Source organism: Pipistrellus kuhlii, unplaced genomic scaffold (assembly GCF_014108245.1).
Source record: "Pipistrellus kuhlii isolate mPipKuh1 unplaced genomic scaffold, mPipKuh1.p scaffold_m20_p_1, whole genome shotgun sequence".
Taxonomy (NCBI): Eukaryota; Metazoa; Chordata; class Mammalia; order Chiroptera; family Vespertilionidae; genus Pipistrellus; species Pipistrellus kuhlii.
In genome coordinates this window covers 72,683,807-72,693,756 of record NW_023425404.1, presented here as the reverse complement: position 1 = coordinate 72,693,756, position 9,950 = coordinate 72,683,807, and the positions used below count along the sequence as shown (strand labels likewise).

At 48.5% G+C, this 9,950-nt stretch overlaps 1 pseudogene; it reads right to left on the bottom strand.

Annotated features, from left to right (window-relative positions):
* Positions 1-8,763: 8,763 nt before the first annotated feature.
* On the bottom strand, positions 8,764-9,548 carry LOC118726581 (annotated as a pseudogene).
* Between the last annotated feature and the right edge of the window lie 402 nt (positions 9,549-9,950).

Below are 9,950 nucleotides of genomic sequence, written 5' to 3'. Positions count from 1 at the left end.
ATAAATCAATCCTTGAGATCTTTAATCATTACTGCTTATTCTTAACACATGTGATATAGTTTAGCCTGCCATATTCTAGGCATTTAGTTACTGCAATTAACTTTTCCTAATTCAATTTATATTTTGAACTTTTAAAGCTGGCAAGTCAAATATATTTGGCATTTTTTAGATTAATAACATTACATTTCTAACACATCCTGCTTAGGGTAAAGTTTCAGCAACAGATCTGGTCATACATTTTTTTCAGATCTCAAAATTTTTTCTGAAGTTCAAATAAAGCACTGAATAATCTCTTTGCAGGAGAGCTAATAGTCTTGCGCTCTCTGGCCTCCCCTAGACTTCTCCGCACCAGAGGCAGTTTACTAAGATTCAAGACAATGTCAGAAAAAAGAATGAATTTTGTTCATAGGTCAATCACAATTCATACTTAAGTAGCTATATGACTCTGCTTAGCTGATACCAATGACAAAGACTAAACATTGTAAGCAAGGCCATCTGGGCAGCTTCACCACAGAATCACCTGCCACTCCCTGCAGATCACTGGAGTAGCATTCAAATGCAAATGAACACATTCTTTAGCTGAAGACTCCGGCCATTTACCTGCTAGTTTCGCCTCACGGCGGGGGAATTTCAAAAGCTGCTTACAATGACTTGGGAAACCAGTTTTAATTTATTTCTCAGTTATCTCCACCACTTTTAAAGCTCATTCTGTTCACAGAAAAGGGTTTTAAGCACAGCCCAAAACTGCGCAGTTGTTTTGAACTGGCCTTTTCTCTTTACTGAGCACAGAGATTCGCCCTCGAGCTCTTCTCCCATACCCGAGGCCTCCACGCCGGCCCAGGCACCCCCGGGCCCAGGCCCCCGGAGTGAGGTTGCTGCCGCCGCCCCAGCCATGCTACTCAGGCGGCCCCATGAGGAGGAAGTACAGGTCTCTCCAGCGGCTTCCCGGCTCCGTCTCCCCTTCTCCAGGCAGCCAGCAAATTAACCCAGGTGCCTGCTCCCCGAGCGAGGCCACCACTGCCCAGCCGCGCTCCGACGCGCAGACTGAGCCCCGTGGGAGCCCCCCTCCGACCCAACGCTGCCAGGGGGCCCCCCGCACCGCCACGCCGGCCACACTTCGCCGGCTCCATCCTGGGGCGCCATGTCGCCCACAGATACCAAACTCAGACCTGGGAAAAGTTTCCACATGTGAAGCAATGGCTCACGCCGCTCACCTCATCCTGGGAGAGGCTTCCATTCCTCTCCCCATACGAGGGTCCCTCTCGGGCCCTCCCGGGAGGTCAGAACGTCTTCTGATCCTCCTGCCCGTGGTCCTATGGCACGTCTGCCAGATGTATTCGGGCACCAATTCCACGAGGGGTTTTATGTCCCTCCAGAGTGCGCACACAAGGACACAGACACACACACACCTACTGCGGCCAGTCAGGCTCTCTGGATCGGAGTTCCTCATGATGCTGGCTGGGGATTCCGGACGAATTCCCCCATATGTTAGGCCCAGACTTCGTGATCCCCAAGGACCACCAGGGAGCCGAGTCCGATGCAACAAACAAAAGAGCCTTTTCCATGCTAGCATGGGCTCTGTCCCACTCACGCTGCCAGCATGGTGGAAGAGCGGTAATTATTTAGTTTTGAAGTAGTTAAAAGTAGTTGGATACGGTTATGTCTGAGTTGTATTCATACTATCTGAAGCAAAATAATGACTATGTAAAAACAAAGTAATGAATAAATCAGGGAAGCATATTCTCACCAACTGATTCAAATGTCTACTTTATTTGTTAGCAAATAACAAAAGGGGAAATCATTCCACCTTTTCTGTGTATAAGATGTTTATTAATTCTCCATGGGTCTCTTATGTTTCTGTGTGTCTTGCAAGTATAGATATGACCGCCTTTGCTCCGGAATACTTTCATTGATGTTTGTATGGTGGAGAATATAGAGAAGAGATAGTGTCCCTTCCCAGGAAAAATGGCAGGTTTGCTCAGAGCCTTGCAAAACAGAGAATGTCCTCCTCTGGAGCAAAGGGCACTAGGAAAAATTTGGGTTCCCTGTGTGCAGGGCTCCTCTCATGTACTGCAGCCTTCCGTGTGCACTGGTATCGCTCGGCTCTTTGCATTGTCTTGTGGGAAGTGGGGCTGAAGACCAGAACAAGAAAATGAGACTTGTTGCCCTGAGTGATAAAGTCCTTTGTTTCTGACCCTGGAATCTCATGTCTTCTGCCAGCGCCCCCAAAGTTGAGCCAGACTAACTTGTTCGTCTGAAGAAGGGTAAAGTCTCAGGCCCTTCCCAGTTCCTTCCAGTTTTGGTGAGAAGGATGGCATGCTGACAGAGACATGGTCTGCCGGGCGATGTGGCCCACAGGCCAGTGAGAGATGAGACAACTCCCTGACACCCAGGAATAAATGCTCTTGCCCAAGTATTGGGTTGATTAAGGTAATAAGGGCGATACTGGTATCCTGCTTGTTAAAGATTAGAGGCCGAACAATGAAAGGTAGGATGGAAACAAGCTGCCTACATGGTGCCGTAGGGGGTCACTTCTCTGGGCTGGTAGAAGGAGGAATCTTATTATAATGGACAACCTGAAGACAGTGCCTGGCTGCGAAGCCAGAGAATCCCCAAAACGGAAACAGATGGCATCTGCAGTGAGGAGCAAGTTATTCAATACAGACTTTGCGTGGTCTGAAAACACGCTCACAGGGTGGCCACCAACAGTGAACACAAAGCCTTGCTTATTGGCTCAGAGCTCTCTCCCTGTGTGCTCCCTTCTCGCTCCTCTTCTCCGCTGACCTCGCTTTCATTAAGGAGGAAGGTGCTTAAGGGTGAGGCCCGATACACACCTGCCTGGGGGTGCTGGGGGCACTTTGTAGAGGGGAGAGACTCAATGGCCAATACTCCTCTTGATAAAACTTGTATATTTGCCCGGCTGGCATGGCTCAGTGGTTGAGTGTCGACCTATGAACCAGGAGGTCACGGTTTGATTCTCGGTCAGGGCACAGGCCTGTGTTGTGGGATCGATCCCCCAGTGTGTGGGGTGTGAAAGAGGCAGCTGATCAATGATTTTCTCTCTCTCTCTCTCTCTCTCTCTCTCTCTCTCTCTCTCTCTCTCTCTCTCTCTCTCTCCCTCTTCCTTTTCCTCTCCTCTCTAAAATATATCTATATATATCTCCTTGTATATTTACTGACCTTTTGGGTGTAGCTAATGATCAGGTAGTTTGATCTGCCACTTAGAAAAGTACAGATTGCGCCAAAACCTGTTTGGCTCAGTGGATAGAGTATCGGCCTGCGGACTGAGGGGTTCCAGGTTCGATTCCAGTGAGGGGCATGTATATTGGTTGTGGGCACCATTCCCTGGTGGGGGGTGTGCAGGAGGTGGCTTGTCGATGTTTCTCTCTCTTCGATGTTTCTAGCTCTCTATCCCTCTTCCTTCCTCTCTGTAAAAAAATCAATAAAATATGTTTACAAAAAATCAATAGAATATATTAAAAAAAAAAGAAAAGAAAAAGAAAAGTACAGATTGGTAGTTAATGGCACCCTTCTCCGGGGCTGCCAAATATGACAAGTCACAGCTGCTGACAGATTCTCTGGGCCACGTGTGTAGATGCCCGTACTAAGGGCCAGCTCTCCGGTGTCATGCTGCTGTTCACATCAGGACTGTGCTGCCCATTGCTGCCTGGCTGCATCACTGTCCTGGACACGGCGGCCCGTCCATCATCGTAGGCTCAGCACGGAGCTCAGGGCCCGTTTCTGAGGCAGAGGCTGTCCCTGCAGGCAGGCTGTGACTGCTGCCCGGAGGGTTTCAGTGGGGGTGGGGCGCATAGCCCAGGCCTTCATTCTACCTGCTTGCTCTTGGGAGATTGAATACATCAGACTGTTGACCTCCTCTGCTGTTGACACTTTTCCAGCTTACCATATTGCTGTTGCAGCCTAATCAGCTAGTTCCAGCCTCTCTATGGTGGCCCTTGAAACAAATCTCTGTCATGTTGTCCGCTTTCTGGACCACCGATAGCCCGATGATGCTGTGCTTTTTATTACAAAAGCTGCTCAACAAGGTGCTGATAGGGAAGGTATTAGATGGACATGTCAGGCTCTCCGGCGCTCACGGGCATGAGGTACTACTGTTGAGTATTGGAATGGCCTCCTCACACTGAATTCAGATAGATTTTAAACTCTAGCTTCCTCACCTCTTCCTGGCTCACACACTTTAATAAGGCACTTCGGTCGCTGACTGTGGCTGTGCTCAGAAAAGGGATAACCTCTCAGCCACTTCCTGGCTAATGATCAAGATGATCTATGATTATTTTAAAAATCGGGATTTCTTCCCGACTGTTCCCGGGCATGATTTTCTCTTCAGTCATGGCAGCTCTAGGCCGGTAGGTTGGCAGCCCAGCCGAAGGGGCCCTCAGGCTCTGGGGTTGCCTCAGCCACCCTGGCTCTTTTGTGGCGTTGAGATAGTCCGTATCATAAGGCCGATCACCACGGTGAGCGCACCTGGTGAGTCACGCAGTGGTTCATGCAGGCCAGCGTGGGTGGCATAATGAGTTTCTGTAAGTTTTATAAAGTATTTCACACCTGACTCTTCTGAATGCAAGGTCTGAGTGTGAGTAGAGATTATTGGAAAAAAGGTGAGGTTACAGCTACTGGAATGGGACAGATTTTGTAGTGATAGTGAGAGAGCAACAACTCCAGCACCTGAGGTGAGAACACCTTAGGTCAAAGATTTTCAACCTTTTTTTTTTTTTTTTTATCTCATGGCACACATAATCCAATTACTAAAATTCTGAAGCACACCAAAAATATAATTTCTGCCAATCTGACAAAAAAAAAAAAAGTATAATTTTCATTCATTCACAACTGGACGGCTATTGGGTTGGCTGTTGTCACTTTTTTATTCGGCATTCTAAGGGAAAATAGAGCAGTGCCCCTGACTAAATAGTGAGGTATGGCACGTTTTAAAGTTCTTTGTGGCACGCCAGGTGAAGACCGCTGCCTTAGACCTCGGAAGGGGAGGATGGAACTCCGATGACATTATGTCTTTCGGAGCCACACTGGATCTTTCCGCGCTGTGGCCCTTCCAAACTGTCACAAACGTCTTCAAGGGTACTGATGCTGGACCTGCATCTTCCTCCCCGGCTTCCAGATGGCTCTGACCATGGTTTTGATTGCCATTCCTCTTTACTTTACCAAAAATCTGTCAGATAAAACAGAGGACAGCGTCAGCTTTGGCATCTCCCATGCAAAGCACCGGTTACACCTCTGAATTCTTCCATGGCCACAGCCATTGCGGGCATTCGGGGGAGTGGTGAATGAATGCCCCTTTTCTAGTGGTGTGGACAGACAGGACAGTTTGGGCCAATAGCTCTCACTCAACCCCTCCAAAAATAGGGACTAGACTCAATTATTTAAACTAAGTGGGTACTTGCCAGAATCACTACCATCAATAAATCAACCAACGACAAGTGCTGGCAAGGATGTGGAGAAAAGGGAACCCCAGCACACTGCGGGTGGGAATGCAGACTGGTGCAGCCACTGTGGAAAACAGTATGGAGTTTCCTCAAAAATTAAAAATGGAACTGTGTATGACCCAGTGACCCCACTTCTGAGAATATATCTTAAGAATCCTGAAATACCAATTAGAAAGAATATATGCACCACTGTGTTCATAGCGGCATTGTTTACAATAACTAAGTTCTGAAAACATCTCAAGTGTCCATCGTAGATGAGTGGATTAAAAAAACTGTGGTACATTTACACAATGGAATACTAGCAGCTGTAAAAAAAAAAAAAGAAGGGTTTCTTACTCTTTGAGACAGCATGGAGGGACCTGAGTGTACTATGCTGAGCAAAATCATCCCATAGAGAAAGACAAATATCACATGATCTCACTTGTATGTGGAATCTAATGAACAGAATAAACTGATAAAATAGGCCCAGAGTTATGGATGCATGGACAGAATGACGGATCTCAGAGGGGAGTCAGGTTGGAGGGGATGGGAAGAGATTAACCAAAGAATATATATGCATAACCCATGGACACAGACAATAATGTAGGGAAGGCCTGGGGTGGGAGGGGCTGGTGTCAGGGGGACAAATAGGAGGAATGGGGGGGCATGTGTAGTACTGTTCACAATAAAACAGAAATAAATAAACTGAATGGAGAATCCCAGCTAAGGCTCGCCAGCTTGCTAGAAGGCCTGATGGAGGAATGCCAGCCTGTGCTCTTTGAATGATGCAGGTCCCTCTCAGTTTACAGTGGTTACCACAATCATAAACATGTTCTTTCCAGGATATCATGCGTGCCCTCTGGACTTTATTTTTTGTGTGTGGAAGCCAGGAGTTAACTTGCCTCTTCTGAAAACTCCTTATGGACAATCATAAGAGACCTTTGAGTTTTATTTTATTTATTTAAAAAAAATATATTTTATTGATTTTTTTACAGAGAGAAAGGAAGAGGGATAGAGAGTGAGAAACATCGATCAGCTGCCTCTTGCACACACCCCCTACTGGGGATGTGCCCGCAACCAAGGTACATGCCCTTGACCGGAATCGAACCTGGGACCTTCCAGTCCGCAAGCTGACGCTCTATCCACTGAGCCAAATCGGTTTCGGCGAGACCTTTGAGTTTTAAAGGAAAAACCTCTGATAGATCGTGTGGCCCTTAGATGACCGAGAGACCTCTCCAAAAGGAGGCACTCCAGGAAGGTAAATGGCTCATTACTCACGCGCACCTGTGGGCAGTTATCCCTACAATAGGAGTCATCCAGTTAGGAAAGGCAAAACGGAAGTCATTCACGATTTTAGCTGGAGTGATGAATGACGCCGCCTTAGTCCTGGAAGGAAGTCAGGCCGGCCTCAGCTCACGACCAGCGTTGCTACACGTGGGAGAACTGCCCTTGCCGCCTTCCCAGGGGCCAAGGCGGAGGCTGTGCAATCTCCGTCACACGTTACGGTGACTGGATTGGTGCCTTGGAACAGTGGAAAGGTCAATACAGAAACTTAAGAAAAAAGCCACTTGACTTTCTTAGGTCCACCAGGATGGCTGATGGGACTCATTAAATGGCTTGGTTCTAGGACTTTGGGGGCCATGGTTGAGGTCAATAGAGGATGGGCGCATCCAGCTGCATGGAGTCCTGTTGGCAGCAGCCTTAATTAAACGTTGTGTTAGGCAAGTTGATTCGGTTCCAGCCTCTTTTGGTCAGACCGGTCAGAGCAGGGATGGGGCGGCACATGATGTGTTGACACGGGTGTATTTGGGGAGTGAACGTTGTTGGGAAATAGTTCTCTGTGGCTTCTCACATTTCTGCATGTCTGCGAACAGTGGCTCTGATCGTCTTTGTCCCAGACTGTCTTTTCAGGAATGTTTGTAAAGGGAACAAAACAGCCTTGGGAGATGTAGTGTCTCCTTTTGGAGCTAAGGGTAGGTTTGCTTAGAACCTTGGAAGATACAGTGTTTACCTCCAGCACAAAGGGCAGACACGCTGACTGTCCCGTGTAAAATGATTTGGGTTCTCTGAGCACAGGGCTGCTTGCCTGTAATGAAATCCATTGTATGTGCAGATGTCGCTTAGACCCTCTTTGTGCCTGCTTGTGGGATTTAGAGCTTGAGGAACAGAACAAGAAAAGATTAATAGCAGCTAGTGCTGTTGCTCTGGGCAACAAAGGCCTTTGTCTCTAACCCTGGAGTTTCATGTCTTTTGTCCACATCCGTGAAACAGTTACTAGGCTCACTTGTTAGCTTTCAAGCAGAATACAATCTCAGTTCCTTACTTTCCTAATTTACTTTGAGCAATAAAGTAATACCAAGGTTTAATTGAAGCACACATTTTTTTTCTTGCTTTGTCAGCTTCCAGACTTCTGAATATATATAAAGCCTTGCTCATATGTTTTTTTTTTAATAGTTTACAAGGAAACTCTAATTTCCATGAATCTGTAATATTCACCAGGGTTTTTAGAAGCATATTGTATATTCTTACACATTTTTACAAGATTGAACTTTTCACAAAGCCTAAGAACTATCTGTTTTACTCCCTCTCAGTGAGGGAAGGCTAGGTTAGTAGTACAAGCGAGACACAGTTGGTAAGTTGGACCAGAGTGTGACACTGGGGGTAGAAACAACAGGATATGATGGTTAATTAGATTTAGAAGGCAAGATGGGAGAGAGTCAAGATTTTTGTCTTGAGCAAGTTGGTAATTGAGGACATTCACTAACACAGGGACTGGGGGGCAGGGGGTGGGGAAGGATCAGATATTGGGGTGATCATGCAGGAATTAAGTGGGGTTGTAGATGTTAAAGGACTTTGCAAACCATATATGTTTTCCCCCGTTGGAGACAGGAGGTTTTATTGATGCTGATGGGGTGGGAGCCTGAGGAGTGGGGTGGGGGCTGAGTCAGTCAGCGATGCCTAAGGCCTGGGCACATGGAGACAAGTTACAGCACATTCATCTTCTCCGGATTGTGTGGTTCCTTCATTGGGGAAGGGAGAGCATCTTGAGGGGGGAGCAATTCGAAGGGCAGCAAGGGAGAGGTTAGGGATGGCTAAGAGCTCCTCACCTGGGAGAAGGCACCACGACAGGCAGCACCATCTGAGTAGAAAGCTGGATGAGCTGGTCAGCAGGGAGAAATGGGAGGAGCACTAGGTGGGCTTCTTGGGGAAAGGTCCACCCTTGGGCTGGGTGAGCTCTCAAGAATACCTGGTATTCCCAAGCAGATGGGGACTCAAAGCCCCTTCCCCCATGGGCCTCCTTAAGGAAAACAGGCTTTCAGGTGCCAGAATTAGTCTTTAAGGCACAGCTGGGGGCAGACAAGGCGCCAAGGCACAACTGGGGGGGGCGAGGGGGGCAGGGGCAGCCTCCAAGCTGAGTGCCAGGGTCACAAGAGGACACAGGACCGCCCACGCTTGATCGGTGTGGGGTTGAGCACAGCCTGGCAGCCTCAGCAAACACTTCCTTGACGCCATCCTGCTGCAGGGCTGAGGTAGTGCAGAGTGCACAGCGTGGGTCTGCTTGGCCAGTGCCTGGCCTTGCTGCCGTGTGATGGGCGCCTGGCCCTGCTCCTTGAGGCTCCGCGAGGTGTCAGGCTGGGCTCTCAGGCCCTTCTTGGTGCCCACCAGAAGGATGGGCACATGGGGCAGTGGTTGGCACACCTCCAGTGGTGGCACACCTCTCATGGGAGGGTGGACTGGCAATGGAGGAACATGACAAAGACGTTGGGCTGAGGGTAGGAGAGAGTGCGGAGGCGCTCGGACTCCTCCCGGCCCGCCGTGTCCCACAGGTTCAGGGTCACTGTGCGCCCCTCAGCTGGCTCTGGGCGCTGTAATTCTGAACACCGTGGGGATGTACTCCTGGGGGAAGGCGTTCGTTGTGTCGCAGATGAGCAGGCACGTCTTGCCCACAGCCCCATCGCCCACCGCCACACACTTCATGCTCTGCCTTGTGGGTGCAGCTGCTGCAGTGGAGGCACTGCCTCCTTCCCCCTCTGGGCCCCTCTGGGTGCAATAACCTGGTGCCCTCCCCGCCATGGGGGACTTGGGGGTGGTGGCAGCGGCTGGAGGCTGGAGAAGCTGCAAGCCATATTAAGGAGTATGGGTTTTATCCTAAGATCAGCGAGGAGTCACTGAGGAGTTTTAAGTGAGGGAGTGATATCAGATTTGTATTTTAGAAAGATCATCCTGGTTACAATGTTAAACATGGATTGGAGTGGAGAAAAACTCCAGAGGAAAACTATTTAGGAGGCTGTTGGAGTAACTCAGGCAATGCATGGAGATGAGAAATGGATAAAATTGAGAGATATCAAGGATAGAGGAGAGGTGGAAGTTGTGGTTACTGACCAGATTTTTGGCTGACTTGGTTGAGTGGTTAGTAGTTCCATTAGTAAAACATCCTATATAATAAAAGGCTAATATGCAAATAGACTGAACGGCAGAACAATTGGAACAACCGAACAAACGAACAACTGG